Here is a 20,144-nt window from a genome sequence, read left to right on the forward strand (position 1 = left end):
GCCAAGGTAAGTGCAATATTGATTGGTAACCCCATATGTGTATAGGAATTAGCAAGTAATGTTAAACATTGTGAGCAGTAGTCCAGACCACATCTTAGAAGCAGCACAACAATGCATTATGGGAGTGGCAGTCCACAACCCAGAGCTAAAAGTAGCACATACAATGTATTTAAGTAGAGTGACACCCAGAGGAACACAACACACACAACACAGTGTAGAGAAGTACCTGTACCTTTATTACCATTGTTTGACCGTAAATGTAACATACATAACTGACATGCTGCATATTGTTGTTGCAGGTGGGCCAGGCCCTGCAGCCACAGCATCAGACCGGGTAGGCAAGACTGACACCCATCTGGCCTCCAATTCAAACACCAGTGGGTCCCTCAACATTGCGACTGTCTGACGCAGGCCCAGGGCACTGCCACTGCCAGAGCTCAGCAACGACTCAGATGAGCAGCAGGAAGGGCCAATTTCCCCATCAGCAACAGGCAGGCGCAGCCAGGTTCATGAGGTCAGGTGTCAGCAGACCATAGCACCACGCAGGATGGCGACAGATTCCGGGGCACAGCAGCATGAGGCAGGTGAGGGTCCCTCCTTCTTTGGTGGGCTGGAAGCTGCTATGTTGCAGCAGCAGCGCCTACAAAATAAGAGGATCCTGGGATTAGAAAAGAATTTGCGCAAACATAACCACAACATGGTGGGCCTGCATCGCCAACTTGACTCCCTCAATAACAACATAGAACAGCTGCGTGAGGGACAGGTGCAGGCATCACAGGACACCAGAGACCTCACAAGTGCTGTCCGTGAACTCTGCCAGGAGCTGCGCCATGAGAGGGTGAGCCAGCGCAGACAGGAGCACAGATTTAGGAACATGTTTGGCAGCTTCTGTTGTTGTTCTAACAGGGTGGCAAATTCAACTGCACTGATTGCCTGTCATGCAGTGGCTGCGCAAGTGGAGGCAGCACACAGCAGCAGGGATGTTGTGAATGGACTGGTGCAGATCACCAATGTGAGCGAACACATTATGGGACCGAGGTCAGCCACTCCGAGTGAGCTTGCACTGGGGGACACTGAGGACAGTTCCAGCCTCAGCAGTGTAGCTGTACCAGCATTGGACACCAGACGGCGCAGTGCCAGGCACAGCACTGCCACTGAGGGGGACAATAGAGGTGCCAGTGAGGCAACTGGGCACCCGAGTGGTGTGCGTGGCCACAAAAAAAATTACTTTAGCTGCCAGTGGACTTATGTTTTCACTATGAAGTAATAGTGCATTACTCAGGTCCTTCATTGTTTTGAGTTTCTCACTTAACCTTTTTTTTTTATTCCTCACACGAACATTACCTGACTTAAGGTAATAATTTATTTCACTACAGGTACAGTCGTCAGAGAATTTGTGTAATTTATACTCATGTCTGAAATGGTTGTCTGTGATGTCGGCACGCCTTTGCCTTCCCTCTGCTGCACTGGTCCTGTCTGCTGGGTGTAGGGGTGGTATGGGATCATCATCCTCATCAGATTCAGTATAACATATTTCTACAGGTATGCCCCTGGTGGTAGCTATATTGTGCAAGATTACACAAGTAGCCACTATCCTACATGTCGTCTCTGGACTGTACTGTAGTGCCCCTCCACTTTTGTGGAGGCACCGGAATCGACTCTTCAGCAGTCCAAAGGTGCACTCCACCAAATTGCGGGTTGCCCTGTGTGCTGCGTTGTATCTCCGTTCAGCTGGTGTTGCAGGATTGAGGTAGGGCGTCATCATGTAGGTGTGCACGGCGTAAGCACTGTCTCCTGGAAGGGATAGAGGGTATGATAAGAAGTGGGTCATCTGACATCAGCTCGCCATTAATGCGCCATTGTATAGAGGGACAATACCTAGTAGATATCCTTCACCAAACTCCCCAGCTAGTAGTCTTGTGTGAATCCCGCTGTGGCGAAAGATGTACGAATCATGTATGCTCCCTGGGTACCTGGCCACAAGATCAGTAATGATGTAGGAGGCATTGTATAACACCTGTATATTCATTGAATGTTGGTATTTCTGGTTGCGGTACACATACTCTGTGGCTGATGGTGGACAGATTGCCACATGTGTCCCATCTATGGCACCTAGGACGTGGGGGAACTGTGCTATCTGGTAAAATTCAATTTTTGTCTGCTGTATTTCCTGTGGGGTGTGGGGAATCTGATGTACTGGTGTAGTTTGCTCAGCATGGCGTTGATAAATGCATTGACAAATCTGGAGAGGGTACTCTGTGAGACCTCTCCAGCTGCTGCTATGACCCCTTGATAGCTCCCTGAAGCGAGTAGGTGGAGGGAGCATAATACCTGCACATGGGTGGGTATGCTGTGAGTCCTTAGTGTTCTGCGCTGCAGTATGGGTTGTAGCTCAGCTATCAGGTCACGTATCATGGCTGAGTTCAACCTATACCTCTCATATATTTCCTCCTCTGTCAGGTTCAAAAGTGTAATGCGCACTCTGAAAATGCACTCCTGTCTCCTCCTCCCTCTCCTCAAACCTGCCAAGATCCTCATCCTCCTCGCCATGACGTAGAGTGCTGCCATTGTGGAAAAGAGTCTGAGGCATTCTGGGCCTCTTTATATAGGTTGCACCTGGTTACCACCTGGTTTCACTTAGTGGTATTTTGCATTTGCAAAATGCCATTCTGGGAAAATCGCAATTTGCGATTTTTTGATGCATCTCTTTGCGACTTGGATTTTGCGACTCGCAATTTGCACCTTGCAATTTCCTACTGGAAATACTAAATCGCAAATTGCGACTCGCAAAACCAGGTTGCAACGCAAAAAATTGCAATTTTTGCGTTTTTTTTATTTTTGGTCTGCGAATGCCTTTCATGCATGGCAGACCACTTTTTTGCACTCGCAAACGATTTTTGCGATTCGCACCGTGTGCGAGTGCAAAAAAGTTTCATACATCTGGCCCTTTGACACATACTTCAGCAGTTACATGACTCAGGACTCATCATACTTTGCAGCAAGTGTGCGTTCCTGAAACAACAAGTACGTTTCTTTGCATACACGTTTTCAGGTGAAGGCGTAGCACTGGCCCCCAAGAAGACACAGGCCATCAAAGAAACCTCGCCACCCTCCACAGTATCCGAAGTCAGCGGTTTCCTGGGGATGGTAAATTATTGCAGCAGGTTCATCAGAGATTTGACCACCTTGACGCCACGTGGAATTGGGAGGCTGGCCCAGGAAGCGGCATTCCAAGCTACTAAAGTTGCCCTGTCAGCGAACATAACATTAGTATACTTCGACCCTAACAAACTCATCGATAGCAGTGGATGCAGGGCCTCGAGGTCTAGGTGCGGTATTAATGAAGCGACCTAAAGAAGGAGAGTGAGCACCAGTAGCTTTTCAAAGTTGCTCCCTCACAATGACTGAGTAGAGGTACTCACAAATAGAAAAAGAGGCAATAGCCATACACTTGGGCTGCTGGCACTTTCATCTCTGTGTATGGACGGACGTTTGTGGTTACCACCGATGATAAGCCCCTCATACACCTATTTCACAGGACAGCCTCCAAGCCACTGCAACAGATAGAAAAGTGAATGTTTGTTTTGCTCCTACAATAAAAGGGATTCCAACAATGTAGAGCTTTTAGTCTGAGTAATACATTTATTAAAGCACTTTTTAATGTTCGAATAGGGGAAGCATGCAGGTCACATGCAGCAACACAAATACACTTCCAAAAATAATCACAGCAGTAGAATAACAATGATCATAGAAACAAACAATGAAAATACACTACTAGAAACTCTCCCCTCCCATATTATGAATTGTTATTCAAAGGCTGGCTGTACCAGTTTGTGTTGAAAGAGCATGTTAGAGATTTGGCCACATCCCAAGGTGCGCTCCCAAGACCGAACTGTTCCCTGCCGTACCATAAACATTCTTCTGATACATCCTTATCTTTACCACACTCCTCCTTGTTATGTCCCTGCCTCGGTGAGAAAAGAGTGAAAACATGAGCAAAAAACCTGTTGCATAAGTTGTGCGCGGAAAAATACCTGCACCACCAATGTGACGGTGTTTGAAGCTAAGTTAAGCACAAAATGGAGTCAGTGGTCAAGATGGAGCAGTGGTCAACTACAGATATCACTGTAGCAACTTGAAGACTACAATTGTTGTGTAGAGTATTGCCCCAACACGTCAAACCCAGCTGATTACTTATCTAGACATCCTAGGGCTGCAACACCCGAGGAAGAGGCTGAGGCAAAGAGTATGTATGATACATAGCTGACCAATCACACCCACTCCCCATCTCAATGAACACTATTTGTCAGGCCACCACCCAAAACAAATATTTACAGAAGGCATTTGAGGCTGTCACAAATGGACAGTGGCATCGGCTCAAAGCTAATTGAGCCCAGCGTACACCCGAAGCCCAATGCAAATAAAGGTATCTGTTGCCAGACCATCGATTGGTGATCCCAGCCTCACTCCAAGATCAAGTCATGCGGCTTGCCTATGTTGGACACCAAGGAATGGTCAAACCCAAATCCAGCTTTGTGCCAAAGTATGGCTTTCAATGTTGGATGAGCAAATTGACACCCTTGTCTGTTCCTCCTGGTGGTGCCAAGCGATAGGTGGATCAGATCTTCTGTCCCCAGTGATTACCGAAAGGGACCCCAGCAACCCTTGGTGTGTGCGAGTTTGGACTGTGGGAACTCACCAGATAGGAGGTATGCCCTTGTGATCATCAATGACTACTCTAAATACTCAGAAGTGGAGATTGTATCCTCCCAAGGAGTGAGTAGCGTACTGCCCAAACTGGAAAAGACCCTTGCCACCCATGGGTTACTCTAGGAATTATGGACAGACAATGGGCCCTCATTTCAAGGACATGAAGTAGCTGAACACCTTCAGACATTGAACATCATTCACAAGAAAAGCACCTCTTGCTGGTCCCAGGTCAATGGGCAAGTGGAACGCTTCATGAGGACTTCAAACAAGGTCATAAGGATAGCACATGCCAATCAACAGCCTTATGAGTGGGCTATCTATTCGTTCCTGCGTGAATATCGGCAAACACCCTACTCCACTACTGGGCAAGCTCCAGGACATCTCATGATGGGGAGAGTGGTACAAGACTCCATTCACACCATCCCAGATGGAGTTCTAGTCCCATTTTTGATCAAAGTGTATAAAGCAAGAGGTGGAACGCCAGTGCCCTGTCAGCAAATGCAGACGTGCCTGACCATCTCGCCTCCAAGTTGGAGACTTGGTGCAGGTAAAGGACATATTCCCAGGCAGCAAGTTCTGAATGCCATTTAAACGACACCAGTGGACAATCATCCACCTTCATGGCACAAAAGTGATCTCCCGGCAAGGGAGAGTGGAAATGAGACAGAACGTCTCCCAGTTTAAGCGTTTCCATGGACCACACTTCCTGTGCCAAGATGCAGAAGATGGAGTGGAAGAACACCCCGAGATAGGAGAAGTTTCAACATCCACAAGCAGAGTCCAACATCTCCTGAACGAACCACAAATGAGGAGAGAAGAACTGATCCTCCCCCAAGTGGTGTGGTCACAGCTGAACAGAGGGTCCTTCTAGTTCCTGAAGGCCAAGACAGACGCACAAGGTATGAGCTGAGAAGCAACTCTGCTCCATCGTCCCACTTGCAAAATCATGTACTGTGACTGTTTTAAACTGGTAAGCTGAAGTTGTGTCAACAGTTTAAGCAGAGCTCATGAAGAGGTTGCCCACTGAGCCTAGCCCAACCCTTACATGTTTTGACAGATGATGATAGTTACCTTGTGTATTACTGTTCTCATTTTGTTTAAAGTAAAGGAGGAATATAATGTCCCCAGTGACTTAACTGGAGTGTACCAGCCAAGGTAACAACCCGTGAGTCCAGGGATGCTCAGATTGAACTCCTCTTTGAAGCTAGCTATATGATGAAGTCACATCCCCATATGGGTAAAAGTGAATAAATACTGGGTGGGGTCAACGGGTCAGCAGCAGGCCCAGCACCCCTTGCTAGCAATCGCACTATCGACTCTTTGTCTTTATTGGGTTGTTCATGCTGGGGATCACATCCAGGAAGAGGCTCACAGGATGTCTGCATTTTTGTGCCATGGCCCTCCGCACGACACAACAAGCTGATCCTGTCTTATTCATTGCTGTAGGTTTGACAGTCAGTCTGGCTGTTTCTTGAGGCTTCTGCTCAGGCCAACAGTTCTCTGGCACTAAGGATGTCAGGGCTGGCTTTATTTAGGCAGTAACAAAACTTGAGGCCCCTTTCTCCCTGGCCCACCACCTACCACTTTTCCCTAGGGGGCCCCATGAAACTGCAGGGTCAGTGGGGGCTTGTGTTATGCCAATGGCTTTATGGCGGTATGGCTGCAGGGGAGGGTTCTCTACTGAGGCATCAGGGTATTGACTCCCTATTTATGTTTCCCCCCCAGCAATCATAGTGAGGTATGAAATCATTGTATGCATTTTGTTTCATGCACTGGCATTTTTTTCAGCTGCAGCCTTGCTTGCAGCTGGAGAGTGAGGTTATGAGGCATGCAGGGTGGGGCATAACAGTGATGTCAACTATGGTGCTGTAGCAATGAATGCACTGTACTCACAAGTGCGCATATCAGTTTGGCGGGCTTCCTTTCGCCGACCAGCCGAACACGCGCACTGGAGTCTAGAGGCCTCTCACCCTGAGCAATCAGTAACCAGGGGAGGGGTCACAGCCGCAGCCCCCTAGACTCCACATGAGTGCTGGGTTTGCCTGGTTAAGCCAATCCAGGCGCTGCTTTCATGTTTTCACAGCAAGAGAGCAGCACCTGGATTGTCTTAGCACTAGCAGGTAGGCCCCTTGTCTAGTGGTCCTGTGAGGCAGCATGGGGTGGGGTGAATTGGGTCCATGCCGAAACAATGGCCAATCACTGCATAGCTTTATTATGAAGCCAAGCAGTGGTTGGCCATTTCTGTCCCTTGGTCTCTTCCTCCCTCTTCATGTGCACCACCAATAATGGCATTGTGCACAAAGAGTGGTGGAAAGCGGTAGCCCAAAACTTCCATCTCAGCAGATCCTAACCTAATGTCCTTGGCTCACAGAACCCCGCCTGAAACAAAGGGTAGTTCACTTCTTAAACCCTTAAAAGCCAGTATGGGGCGGTGCAGTGCTGTGCTTGTTGTTTTTCAACAGCGCTGCCAAAAGCTGCAGTACCTGCCAAGTTTTGATTTTTAAGCTCTTCTGTAATTGTGCATTAAATGAAGAAAATGTTTTTGCATTTTACTAGTGTGAAAAATGCAAAAAAACATTTCTTTGATTAGATTTACAAACAGCCAAAATGGAAAACAAACAATGCATATTATTTGGATTTCTGCATGGGAGTGAGAAACACATAACTTAAAGTGATAATAATCTTGAATTATGGTACTGGCTTTCTGAGGGGTGTACTGCTGAGCTCAGCTCGGGCCTACCGCTCCCCCCTTGAATGCAAAGCAAATAATGCTAGTTGCTATGGTGGATTCACTGGATTCTGTGACATATCATCATTAAACGTGCGTTTTTCCGAGTCGACGGGGCACCCGTGTTTAGAAATCAAATATGAACCTGTCCTGTTTCTGTTAATTTTGATAATGTTTGCTTAACTGAACTATGGTGGATTCATTGCGATTGCAGTGACTGTGACATTATCCCTGGTCAAATATGCCATTTTGCAGAGACATCTGAGATCACAGGTCGTTTTTATGTTGGACACTTTTTAGCCTGTCGTGAGTCCACCCCCAGGCAGCTTTGGGCGTTTGGTGAAGTCCAGGCCCACGGAGCATCTTGATTGGTTGCTCGTGACAGTTCAGACGGTGAATATAACGGTAGTTTATATCTGTTATATTGAAGTGCGTCATTAAGACGATGTGACCAGATAGAGTAGGGTAAGAATAATTTTGGCCCCCTTGGTTCTGTGGCGATATTTATTTCATGGCGTAAAAGGCAGCGGCTGTCAGGGAAGACCTCAGGGTAATCTGATCTGTGATGCCGGAAGAGATGACCTTATCCAACCAGGCATTTTGTTGCAAGCCTGAGCGTCCTAGACAAGCTGCAGCTGAGGGGGTGGCAGCGGCAGTTTTAACCTGCTCACCACCACAGCAACGAGTAAATAAAAATACAAATGCTCGTTGTCTAGGGGAATATAAACGAAAAGTCAAAAAAGAAACAGCACTTATATTGCCGATCACCATGTCTGCTGTTGGCCCTCATGATATTGCTGCTAAACGAAGCCGCGCATACGTGCTAGCTACGTCAGAGGAGAAGGCTGTTAAAGAAAGGCGGGCCTCGGAGGAAGGCAAGGCCGAACTGGGCGGTGGCTCCCAGCTTTCTGTAACAGCCCCGCCGGTTGAAACAGAGCGGAAAGGCAGCCTGAGAAGCCTCGGTTGCCTAGCATTCTGTCTGAACACATGATGCAACTGAAAATACCTATTTTTAGGACTTTAATCAAATGCTCTGAAGAAGTTATGACTGTGGCTGGTATAGAAAGGGAATTACTTCCCATGAAGTCAGTATGGCTGGAGAATGATTTACACAGCCTCAACAATGTGACAGAGGACATCTCAGAAGGGGTTTCTGTTTTAGCACCTATGAGGGTGCATAGCAAATCATTAAAGAAAAGTGTATTTTGAACAAAGAACGTTGAAGAAGAGGTGGAGGGAAGCCCCATCAGAACTGCCACACAGTTGTAGGGGGGCAGGTGTTTTGATGAACTGGAACACAACGTAGTATGTAAAGAGACCTTAGAGAGAGACAAAACAAAGGTCACAGTTCCTGTAGGTTTTTGCAGCTTACAGGATATCAGTGGGACCATGCTGCATAAGTTTGGCAGATGTAGCGGGGACCAGCCGGCCAAGTTTGGAGCGACTTGGGAGAACCGTCAAGAAGTGAGGGGGAGGTTCAGGGCAACTGTCCCGACAGCGGGGGAGCACCAAATAACTTCTGAGGTACAAAAGAAAAATGTTGACTGGAAGAATTTCAATGGGGGTGGGGGGGCGATGGGGAACGTCCAGGGACAAGTTTTGGGAATGATGATACTGAGATATGTGAATTGGACTATGATGAAGAAAGTGAGGATCTGGAGGAAGGGGAGATACCAGACGAGCGCAAAAAGGGGGATCGACAAGACCGTTTTGAACAAAAAGGGGCCGAGGGGATGCTAAATACTTGTCCAAAGGTTATATTTTGCAGGTTTCTAAGGAGGCTGAGCGATCAGGAAAAGGTCGGGGTCTTAAGAAAGCACAAGGGAGAAATGATGGGCGCATTTTGGCGATGGACGCAAAGAATAAATTAAATACAGGGGAGACAAAATGGTGGTGCAGTTGGCGGGGAGCAGAATAAATAATGAGGTTGGGCCTCATAATAAACAAAGTTTTAAATGCTCTGTCGATAAAAGTGTGGGTACTGAACCAGAGGTGTTAGTAGAAACAGCATGTACACAGATTTCAGATATAAAGAATAAAGGGGTACCCAAAGACAAGAGTGAGGAGGTAGGTGAGGTTCTGGGGAGAATAAAAAAGAAAAAACAGATGAAGAAGTACCAAAGAGTAGATCTGAAGGCTTAAAAATATTGCCATACTTGGGGATGTCCATGCCTTTGGGAGCACATTTGAATGCAGGGACAAAAGAGAAGATTTAGAAAGGAGAATTTATAGATGTGTACAAGCTTTTACATAGAGAGATACAATCAAAAGAGGGTTCTAAGGAAGAAGCCTGGGAATTAGCAAGGAGACCTAGGGTTCCAACTACTATTGAGACATGGACGTCAGCATTTTTGATATTCGCAAGTGTTTATTGCGAAAGAATTCCTGAACGGGCGGTAGCTATATTTAAATACATTGATACAATCAGGAAAGCTTCCATAGAATTTGGCGGTTTTGCATGGGTACACTATGATGAAGAATTCAGAGCACGGATGGTTTTATTGCCTGATAAACCATGGGGAGAGGTGGATAATGAGTTATGGGTCCAGTGGATGTATCCACAGAGGCCGCCGCCTGCAATGCATACTACCAGTGGTCTGGTGGTGCAGTCTCGGCCTTTTCTCGGGAAACCCACCCCGGGGCAGTGGGTGCGTGGGGACGGGGCTAAAATGTCAATTCAGGAGCATGCTGGGATTTTAATAGAGGATACTGTCCGAGGAATCCATGCAGGTACAAACATGAATGCTCAAAGTGCGGAGGCGAACACGCGTTTTTGCAATGTCTTGGGGAACAGGGAGGTTTTAACGCAGGTGGACAAAGCAGAGGGAGAGCAGGATATGCTCAATTTGGACAGAAAGGCTTTTACTCCTATTAAGGTAGACATTTTGAGATACTGGTTACAATTTTATCCCAACAGAGAAGAGGCAGTGAAGCTGGAATAAGGGTTTAGAGAAGGTTTTCGGTTGGGCTACCAGGGCTCAAGAACTAGGAGGTTTGCAGATAACCTGAAGTCAGCAAAGCAGCATCACTGCATCATAAAAGAAAAACTGAACAAGGAAGTCTCGGAGGGTAGAATGGCAGGTCCTTTCCCTTATTGGCCCCTAGAGAGTTTGATAATATCCCCTTTAGGTGTTGTACCAGAAAAGAGCAAAGGAGAATTCAGGATGATTCATCATCTTTCATGACCAGAAGGTTCATCCGTCAATGATTATTTAACAAGGGAGGATGCAGCTGTCCAATTTGCATCAGTAGATGTGGCTATGGAACTTGTGCGAACAGTAGGTCCTGGGTCTGAATTGGCAAAATGTGATGTTAAATCAGCTTTTCGTTTGTTGCCAGTACATCCTTTTGATTTTGCACTATTAGGTATTCAGTTTGAGAATCAGATTTATGTGGATAAGGTGCTACCAATGGGTTGTGCTATTTCTTGTAACCTCTTTGAATCCTTTAATATTTTTTTACAGTGGTGTTTTACTTATTCCACGGGAAGAGAGCTGACTACATACTATTTGGATGATTTTTTGTTAGTTGGAGCAGCTGGAATTGGGGAATGTGCAATAGCATTGGAACAGTTCCAAGAGATGGCAGGTGAACTGGATGTTCCTTTAGCCCCAGAGAAAACGGATGGTCCAAGTACTTGCTTGGTTTATCTGGGTATTGAGTAGGATACCGTAAAGATGGAGGCTAGGCTTCCAAAGGCCAAAGTTCAGGAGATTACAAAGGTTTTAGAAGGAGCGGTTTAGGCTAACAAATTGCAGTTGCATCAGGTTCAACGTTTGCTAGGCCTACTTAACTTCGCATGTAAAGTGGTAAGAGCTGGTAAGTCTTTCTCCAGAAGACTTGGTTTCACAATGGCAGGAGTTAGTATGCCACACCACAGAGTACGGATCACTGCTGGCATAAGAGCAGACTTTGGAGTATGGTTGGCCTTTTTGAGGGGTTTTAACGGAAGAACGATGTGGTTACCAGACAAAGATTTTATTTGGACAGTCCGAATGTTTCAAGATGCATCAGCTGCTAGTGGTCTTGGAGTGTTTTGGGAGGGGAGATGGTGTGTGGAAGAGTGGCAGGAAGCATGGTTAAAAGACAAAAGAAGCATTGCCTTTTTTGAGTTTTTCCCTCTGTTAGTAGCCCTAGCAGTGTGGGGAAAAGATCTAGAGAACAAGACAGTTACTTTCTACGTGGATAACAAGACAGTAGTAGACTTGGTTAACAGACAAAGGGTCAAAGATAGGTTACTCTTAAAAATGCCGCAAAGATTCATGCTGGGTTGTTTGATGTTCAATATTGTTTTCAGAGCAAAACATGTGCCAGGTGTGAACAATAATATAGCGGACGCATTATCTCATTCACAGTGGCGGAGATTCTGTGGTTTGGCACCCGGAGCCGATTTACTGAAAACACAGGTTCCAAAGGAGGTATAGGAACTTGCAAACTGAGGATACTAAGATTAGTGGAGAAATCATTAGCTGAAAGCACTAAAAGTGCTTATAGGAAAGCATGGGAGGAGTTTTTGAGAACAGGAGCAACTTTTCGGCCTAGTAATGAGCAAGGCTATCTACAAAGGAGAGATGATGTGATATCTTTCATAATGGGTAATATTAACAGACAAATTTCAGCCACAACTATTGCTGGCAAATTGGCCGGTTTGAATTTCTATGGCAAGTTTTTCTGCGGTTACGAACCTTCTGCTGGGGAAATGGGTAGGAGATTATTGCAGGGCTGGGCGAAAGAGAAGCAGTCTAATTGCACAGCCAGGGATCCTATATCCATGAAGATTTTGGTAAAGCAGTTAAGTATCTTGGGGCAAGTATGTTTTTCACATTTTGAGCAAACTTTATTTAGGCAATACATGTCATGGTTATTTTTTGCCACATTCAGAATATCTGAGCTGTTGGGAAAGAATCAGGAGGCTGGGCTGAAGGAGGAACATGTCACAGTGTCGGGTGAATATGTGCGAATATTTCTCAAACAATCTAAGACAGATCAAAGAAGGAAAGGCACCACAGTATCATTAAAGAGGATTGGAGGTATGGTATGTCCAGTAGATAGTTTGTTCAGTTTCAAGACACTGATGTGTACTGAGTTTGCTTTTATTTTTAGCCATCAAGATGGTTCAAGGCTAACTTCTGTGCAAGTATTAGGGGTCTTGAGGAAAGCGCTTTATTATATAGGATTGGATCCTTTACGTTTTGGCATACATTATTTCCGTATAGGATCAGCATCCAAAGCAGCCAGATGAGGTTTTTCAATCAGAGATGTGAAGAAGCTGGGTCGTTGGTCATCTGATTGCTGTTTTCGTTGTATTAGAGATTTTGAGGATGCTTAGTTCTTACAGGATATATAACAATTTTGTCTCATTTCAGGTTGTGTGGCCGGCCCGGCTTTTACATTCATGTCTATTTGGATAGTGGGACATTCATTCGTGAAATGGGCTGCAAAACAAGCAGACAACAGACCATTTGGAAGAAATCTAGGTTTCCGGAGTAATGAAGTTAAAATTGAAAGGTGGGGTAGAGGAGGCATGAAGTGGGGACAGTTGCTTCCTTACTTATCAAATTTATGGGGACGGAATGATATCTTTTGGAATTGAGGGAAAAATTTGCATCCACCTTGGGTATTCAAAGATGGTGCGGGTAATAGCATGGCGTTTTCGTTCATTTAATTTTAAACTTCAGCTTGGCATTTTGGCGATGTCTTAGCTGCTGTTGCAGCAGTTTTTTCCTTTTCCCATTTAAAAAAAAAAAGGGGGGGGTTAGGAAATAACGCCTTATCAGGGTTTTTCCTGGTGGCACAGTAAACAGGAAAGATTGGGGTCATTACAGAGTAGCGGTTGGCAGAGGGGACACCAGGGGGTGATGGGGGAGTCACGGGGAAGGTCAGGGGAAGAAAGAAAAGGAACGGGGAAGATTGAAGCCTGGAAGACTGCTCTGAAGTTTTGGGTTGTTTGGGGGGGGAGGTTTAAGGGTGGGGTGATAGTATGTTATGTATTAGTGAGGCCATTGGTTTATAATTTGTAAAATGTGTTAAACGTTTCAGAACTGCTTGCCTGTCCAATAAAGCAGCCTTTTGCTCTCTTGAATTAAGGTCTGGTTAATTCACCATCTCGCCAAAGTACATTTATTTGTAGATTAGTTTTAATTGTTTCTTTTGAGGTTATTTTCTTTCAGTTGAAAGTGTCTGAGTCAGAAATGGGGCTGCGTGTTTCTGAAAAATATGAATACATTTTCATAATTATTGCTGTGTGGGAAGGGCCGTGGGCTGGACTCTCACTCTGACCGTGCCCCAGTCCAACTCAGACACCCCTGTTCTTTTGTACGCTACCGGACCCATAATTTGTTTGTGTGTATATGTCTTCAAGGGGGAAGAGAAACAGCAGTTCCAACTTTCGGCAGTATATGATGGCTTTAGCCTTTAATAAACAGGCCTGCTTGAAAATAGATTTTACGTGAGGCCCTTAATAAGGTCTGGCCTGAGAATAAAGCTCCTCACACGAGTTACAACAAAATGGCATCATTTGGTTGGCACAAACACTAACACCTCATAAATATTTAAGACTTTTTCTTTAAGTTAACATTGATTTATTCTCGGAGACTGCTCCATGTGTGCGTTGTTTCTCTCGACGACCTGGTGTTCAAACGGTCACCTACTGCGTCAGCAGTCACACAATAAGAACTGCTCTGATGAAGGGTGATACCCTGAAACCAGTCCTAGAATGCTTGTTTCCAGTCCAGGGAGGACCAGGCCTGGCAGTTCGGGCTGGACTGTTCCCATGGTGAACAGGGTCAAGAATGATTTGCATATGGCTGGGTCCAAACTGGGGTGGCATGGTGAACAAAAGAACAATGGATTAAACCCAGATCTGTGACTGGGGGTGAGTGTTTGAAAAGTTTCAACACTCTGTCCATTATCCTTTTGTGTTGTTAAAGTTGCCCTAAGTGGTAAGGGTATGCCCAGACGTGGGTCACCATGCTTACTGTGCCACTGGATTCAAGCTAGCCTAGCTGATGAAGGGTAATAACCTGCAACCAGTCCTAGGATGCTTGTTTCCAGTCTAGTCCAGGGAGAACCTGAGCTGGACTGTTCCCATGGGGGACAGGGTCAAGACTGATTTGTATATGGCTGGGTCCAAACTGGGGTGGCATGGTGAGCAAAAGAACAATGGATTAAACCCAGATCTGTGACTGGAGGGGAGTGTTTGAAAAGTTTCAACACTCTGTCCATTATCCTTTTGTGTTATTAAAGTTGCCCTAAGTGGGAAGGGTATGCCCAGACGTGGGTCCCTTCTTCATTGTGCCCCTGGATTCAAGCTAGCCTAGCTGATGAAGGGTGATACCCTGAAACTGGTCCTAGGATGCTTGTTTCCAGTCCAGGGAGGACCTGGACTGGAAGTTCGGGCTGGACTGTTCCCAAGGGGAACAGGGTCAAGGCTGATTTGCATATGGTGGAGTCCAAACTGGGGTGGCATGGTGAGCAAAAGAACAATGGATTAAACCCAGATCTGTGACTGGGGTTGAGTGTTTGAAAAGTTTCAACACTCTGTCCAACATCCTTTTGTGTTAAAGTTGCACAACATTGGCATGCCTTGAAAAATCATAAAAATGTTGCTGGACCTGCAGGTCTAGTGACTTGAATATTCTGCTCACCTTCACTGTAATCCATCTGGCCCATAAACCAGTTTCAAATTGTGTGATCCTAGGCAGACATTTTATTTTACTGAATTGCCTTTTTCTTTATTATCACAAACGAGAGCACCATCAAATATGTGAATTCAGCATGTCTCTTTTGTTTAACTTAACAGACTAAACTTTTGCTCCATGTATAATAAAAATCTAGCCTACATATAGAGTACAGATGAATCTTGACTTGCCTGTTAGTTCGCTAATAGGATTGTCATCAAGGCAGGGACAGGTATACTTCTCAGTTTAAGTTTAAAAACTCTCACTTTTAATAAATGTATTACTAAAGCATGATTTGGTAGCACACTGGAAATTATGGACAGTACATCTCCATTGAAATGGCGATGAACCTTCCCACTGGCATGCAGTTCTACTGATAAAGCTATATAGCGATAATGTGTGGAATTCGGGTTTCAGCAAACATTTATCATCTGCACATCACAAAGTACAGTGTTCTGATTTGATTTCATCCCATTCAAATACCTGTTTTCATCACACTTTACATTTACGAAAAAGGGCTTTCCGAAGTGCAGATATATTTTAAAATATTTGTACAGTTAATTTACAAGCTACTTAAATGTTGTGTATTAGAAACAAAACTACCACCCTACAGCCTTTAATTTCACACTCCCTGTACCCCGGCATGATTGACAGATAGTTCACTTTACAAAATCCTCTAACTCTGCAGTCAGAGAAAGAAAAGTAAGTACCGGTCTCCGGGATAAAATAAGTAGCAAATTATAAGAGGGCATAAGATGACATTTGACCTCTGTCTTTGAACATCCAGCAAATGTGACAAAATAAAAACGAAATTATAATGCATCTTTATTGATCATTCACTTTCTGAACAGAACACCTGTTCTTTGCCAGCTGCTGCATTCTCGCTGAAACAAGCCAGTAAGCCCTAAAAATAGTTCACCCTGATAAAATCAGACTTGCCATAGTGAGTGGAAGAGTGGAACTGTCAAAGCTTATGGTAGATGCTGTACAGCATCGCTAAAAGCCGTTGGCAAGGCTAATAGGTCCCAAAGGTGTGGCAGATTAGCTTTGACAATGTTTATTCATTTGGTAATCAGTCTAGTTTGCAACTTTCTACAAAATACAAAGCTTTATAATGGTTTTCTTCTTTGGTATTAGAGGTGGAAGAGCTCCTGAAGTCCTGAGGTTGTTTTGAGCCAAATGCATGGCTTTTGCTTTGTGTGAGGTTCTCTTGGACTTCTTGTGACTTCTGCCATGCTCTCATCTAATGTGCCAACAAATAAAGACAAAACAATTATTTATGACATAAAACCAGAGAGAGAAATAGATACCCATTTAGAGTCTGAATAACACAATGTAAGCAGCAAAAAGGGATCAATCCTGACTTCCTTACATGACCAAGCTCTGTCATTCCTAGGCAAATATTTTATTGCGTCGTTCCCCCCTTTGTTCATTATCACATGAGAGTACTTTGAAATTCTGTGTGTTCTGGATGTGTGCTATACAAAAGCCTCTCTTGTGTTTAATTTAATTGACTATAGAATTTCTCCATGTATAATATTTGCATAGGCCACATGCTGGGTGCACATATCAATTTACCTGCCTTTTAGTTGACTAAAGGTATTTTCATTAGGTTGAGAGGGGGAATGTGTCTAAGTTCATGTTTGGAAAATTTTACTTTTAATAAATTCATCTTAACGCAGTGATATAATCTGATATACTAATGTGTATCCCTTCTGCTGGTCAAAGAAATGCACTTTTTTAAATTTTGGAGAGGCTTTACCACAATTGAACATGATGTTTGTTGTATGATTTACATGCCAAACATTTTCATGGCGTGGCTTGTGCACAGGCTCAGCTTTCCCTGTAATTTGGTTGGCTTGCCCATCTCTTTTTGGTTCAATTACTTCTTATTGGTCTAAATATGATGTTAACTTAAAAATCTTACTTTGGGGAGAAGAATATTCAACTCGTTCCATAGTGCTGAGAAGCCCAGAGAGTATAACATAGAAAAAAGATTTTACATTTGAAACTTTGTTTGAAAAACATTCAGCTCTAATGTTATAATATTTGAAAAAATGAATTACTAATGTGACAAGTTTAGTTGAGCTAAGATAAAAAAAAATATTTAAAAAAAGCTAAAAGTAAGGAAGCACTTTGAACTGGGGTTGCTTTATGTTTAAGAAGTGCACTTTCTTATCAATGGTGGTTGGTTTTCCTAAAACGTTTGTAAAGCCATATTGCCACTTACTCACCACTGCCCCAGCCATGGATCAAGTGGGACACACCTGACAAGATGAATGTAAGCTGTACCTTGCTTCATCAAATATGTTGGGAACAGTGCACTGATCTTCATCCTGTGTGTGGTGAGTGGTGTCCAAGCAGAGGTGCCCCAACTGGAAGGTATAAGAAGGGTTACTACCCTGGCTGACCCTAGGATGATGGGAGAAGATAGTCTTGACCATTAAAGACTTTGCTGCTTGTCAGATGTCAAAAGAAGCCTAGATAACTGTGCGATATCACAGATCAATCAGCTACTAGAATCATGTAGAGTTAATGGAGAATGGACTGGACAAAACAAGTTGCCAGCTTTTGCTTAACTTAATTGGGGTGATTTGGTGCGGTATATGAAGGTTCTGGTGGTATACACATGCCTTTTGGATAGATCTCCATTTCAAAGGGGACCACTGGCCATTCAACATCAGTATTTTTTTTATTTCCTCCACACAAGAACTTCTTCAGTGACCAGGTTTGAAAACATATAGGGGGTTATTACAACTTTGGAGGAGGTGTTAATCCATCCCAATAGTGACGGTAAAGTGACGGATATACCTCCAGCCGTATTACGAGTCCATTATATCCTATGGAACTCGTAATACGGCTGGTGGTATATCTGTCACATTTGGAACGGATTAACACCTCCTCCAAAGTTGTAATAACCCCCATAGTACCTTTTTATGTTGTAATTAGTATATTGAAGGGTTTGGAGAACCTCATCCTGAGATGACAAATTGCTATTCTGTGAGAGCAGCAACAACATGCCAACCAATCCTTCTGAATATAGATAGGTGCCAATTCAGCCTTTGGTGGTGCTTGGTTCCATAGGACTGTTTCAAAAAACTTAAATCTTTTGGTTGTATGGAAGGAGGAGTGTCTGTAGGAAAGCGCCTTTTTTTACACGGTCACCCCTACCCTTTTCCTAGTTTTGGGTGTAATTTTGACTGAAGTGCACTGGTTTCCTGCTAACCAGGACCCCAGTGCCAGATCTCTTTCCCCAAAACTGCACAGTTGTTTTTCCCAATTGACAAAACCTTTAGCACTCACTGTAAGTCCCTAGTAAATAGCATTCCTGGTACCTAGGGCCTGGGGTTCTAAGGAGGGTCGCTAAGGGCTGGAGCACGATTTTGTCACCCTAAGGAGCCCCACACCAAGCACATGACAGGCTGCCATTGGAGGCTGCGTGTCTTGGTGCAAACAAAAGTGAAAACACGACATGGCACACAGCTTGTGTGCCATGTCCTCTAAACACTGCATGAAATATAAGTAAGTCACCCCTCTAGCAGGCCTAAGGCAGGGTGCATTATATTACATGTGAGGGCATATCTGCACAAGCATATATGCCCCTGTTATGTCTATGTCGATTCTCAAACATACTAAGTGACCAGGGAAACCATTTTAAATGCATGTGCTGGACACTGGTCAATAGTTTCCCAGCTACATGATGGCTTCTCTGAATATGGGGATGTTTGGTATCGAATAATAAACCCTCACTGCTGCTAGTGAGGCATTTATTATTAACTGCACCCAGAGGGCACCTTAGAGGTGCCCCCTGAAAAGCGACCAGTTACTAGCGGGTTGACTGACTAGTCCTGACCAATTCAGTTACCATAGACCTGTTTATGGCTCTCCAAGCCAGCACTCTTGAGAGCTAGAGACAAAAGACTGCAATTGGGCAGGGTTGTTATCACCTCACTCAGGCAAGATGGACATTCCAGGGCAGGTCAAAGGCCTAGCCACCTTTGTAATGCGACCCAGGTCTCTCCAGGTGGTGGAGATGACTGACCCCCCTGTCCTGACTCCACATTTGTCAGCAGCACAGGCAGGAAATTTAAGCAGATTAGGAGGTGTGCCCATTTCATGCCAGTCCCACTCCAAAAGTAGACAAGCTGAAGTGGACACCACTTTTTAAATTCCTCCATCTTTGTTTGGAAAGAATGCAGCCACTGAGATTAGGGTTATGCCCACTTCCCAGCAGAAATGGTCATAGAAAGGGTGTAGTCACCCTAAAGGTGAGGAGCCCATTGGCTACTGCCTGGCACTCCCTGAAATGTTCCTAAATTGAGTATTTAGGTGGCACCCCTGAACCTTAGAACTGAGATCCTAATCACCTAAGAAGCAAAGGACAAAGAAGAGACACGCCTGCAAAAGTTGAAAAGAAGAAGCAGCTGACTTTGTGCCAGCCCCACCTGCCTGCATGCTGACCTCGACAGACTCTGCCCAAAAAATATGACTCATCCTGCACCTGAGCCTCCAAGAAACCCAGGAGGACTGCCTGTCTTCCATAAACACTCAATACTCCTGTGAGCAGCAGACCTGCTCTGCAACAAAGTCTCAAGTAAGGACTCTGCGGCCTCCAGAACAGCAAAAACATGACACCTGAAGTGACCACTGCACCTGATGTCCACGACCTGAGGTGAAGCCAACCAACAGTGTCAGCAAGGTTACCCAGCTGTCCAGAGTCTGAGTCCCCTCAGGTTTCACCCCTCTTAGGCTCCCCTAAGTTGTCTGCAGTCTCTGCCCCCTCTCCCACATTAAGAGAAAACCCTCTGCACCCCTGCACCCGGCTGTCAAAGTGCTGTCTGTAGTGACCTGCTGGTACAGTTCTGATCAGTGCCAAGTACGTACCTTAACTAGCTGAAATTGGCCTCGTAAGTCATTGTTAACCCTGTGTTTGCTGAACCTTGTTTTCTCCATAGGTTAACACTGACTAACTCAAAGAATTGCATTGTTGTTGATTTTTGAATCTGAAAAGTATCTATACTTAAAAA

General features: G+C 44.8%; 1 long non-coding RNA gene across 2 annotated transcripts in view; it reads right to left on the bottom strand.

Annotated features, from left to right (window-relative positions):
• Positions 1-258: 258 nt before the first annotated feature.
• The window catches only part of LOC138299349 (uncharacterized), a 110,817-nt gene continuing 90,931 nt past the window's right edge, over positions 259-20,144 (bottom strand). For both annotated transcript variants that reach the window (XR_011204740.1, XR_011204742.1), the window contains exons 2-3: positions 3,423-3,554; positions 259-640 (exon numbers count right to left, since the gene is read on the bottom strand). This is a non-coding gene — a long non-coding RNA (uncharacterized lncRNA). The remainder of the gene's footprint in view (positions 641-3,422; positions 3,555-20,144) is intronic.

Source organism: Pleurodeles waltl, chromosome 1_2, assembly GCF_031143425.1.
Source record: "Pleurodeles waltl isolate 20211129_DDA chromosome 1_2, aPleWal1.hap1.20221129, whole genome shotgun sequence".
Taxonomy (NCBI): domain Eukaryota; kingdom Metazoa; phylum Chordata; class Amphibia; order Caudata; family Salamandridae; genus Pleurodeles; species Pleurodeles waltl.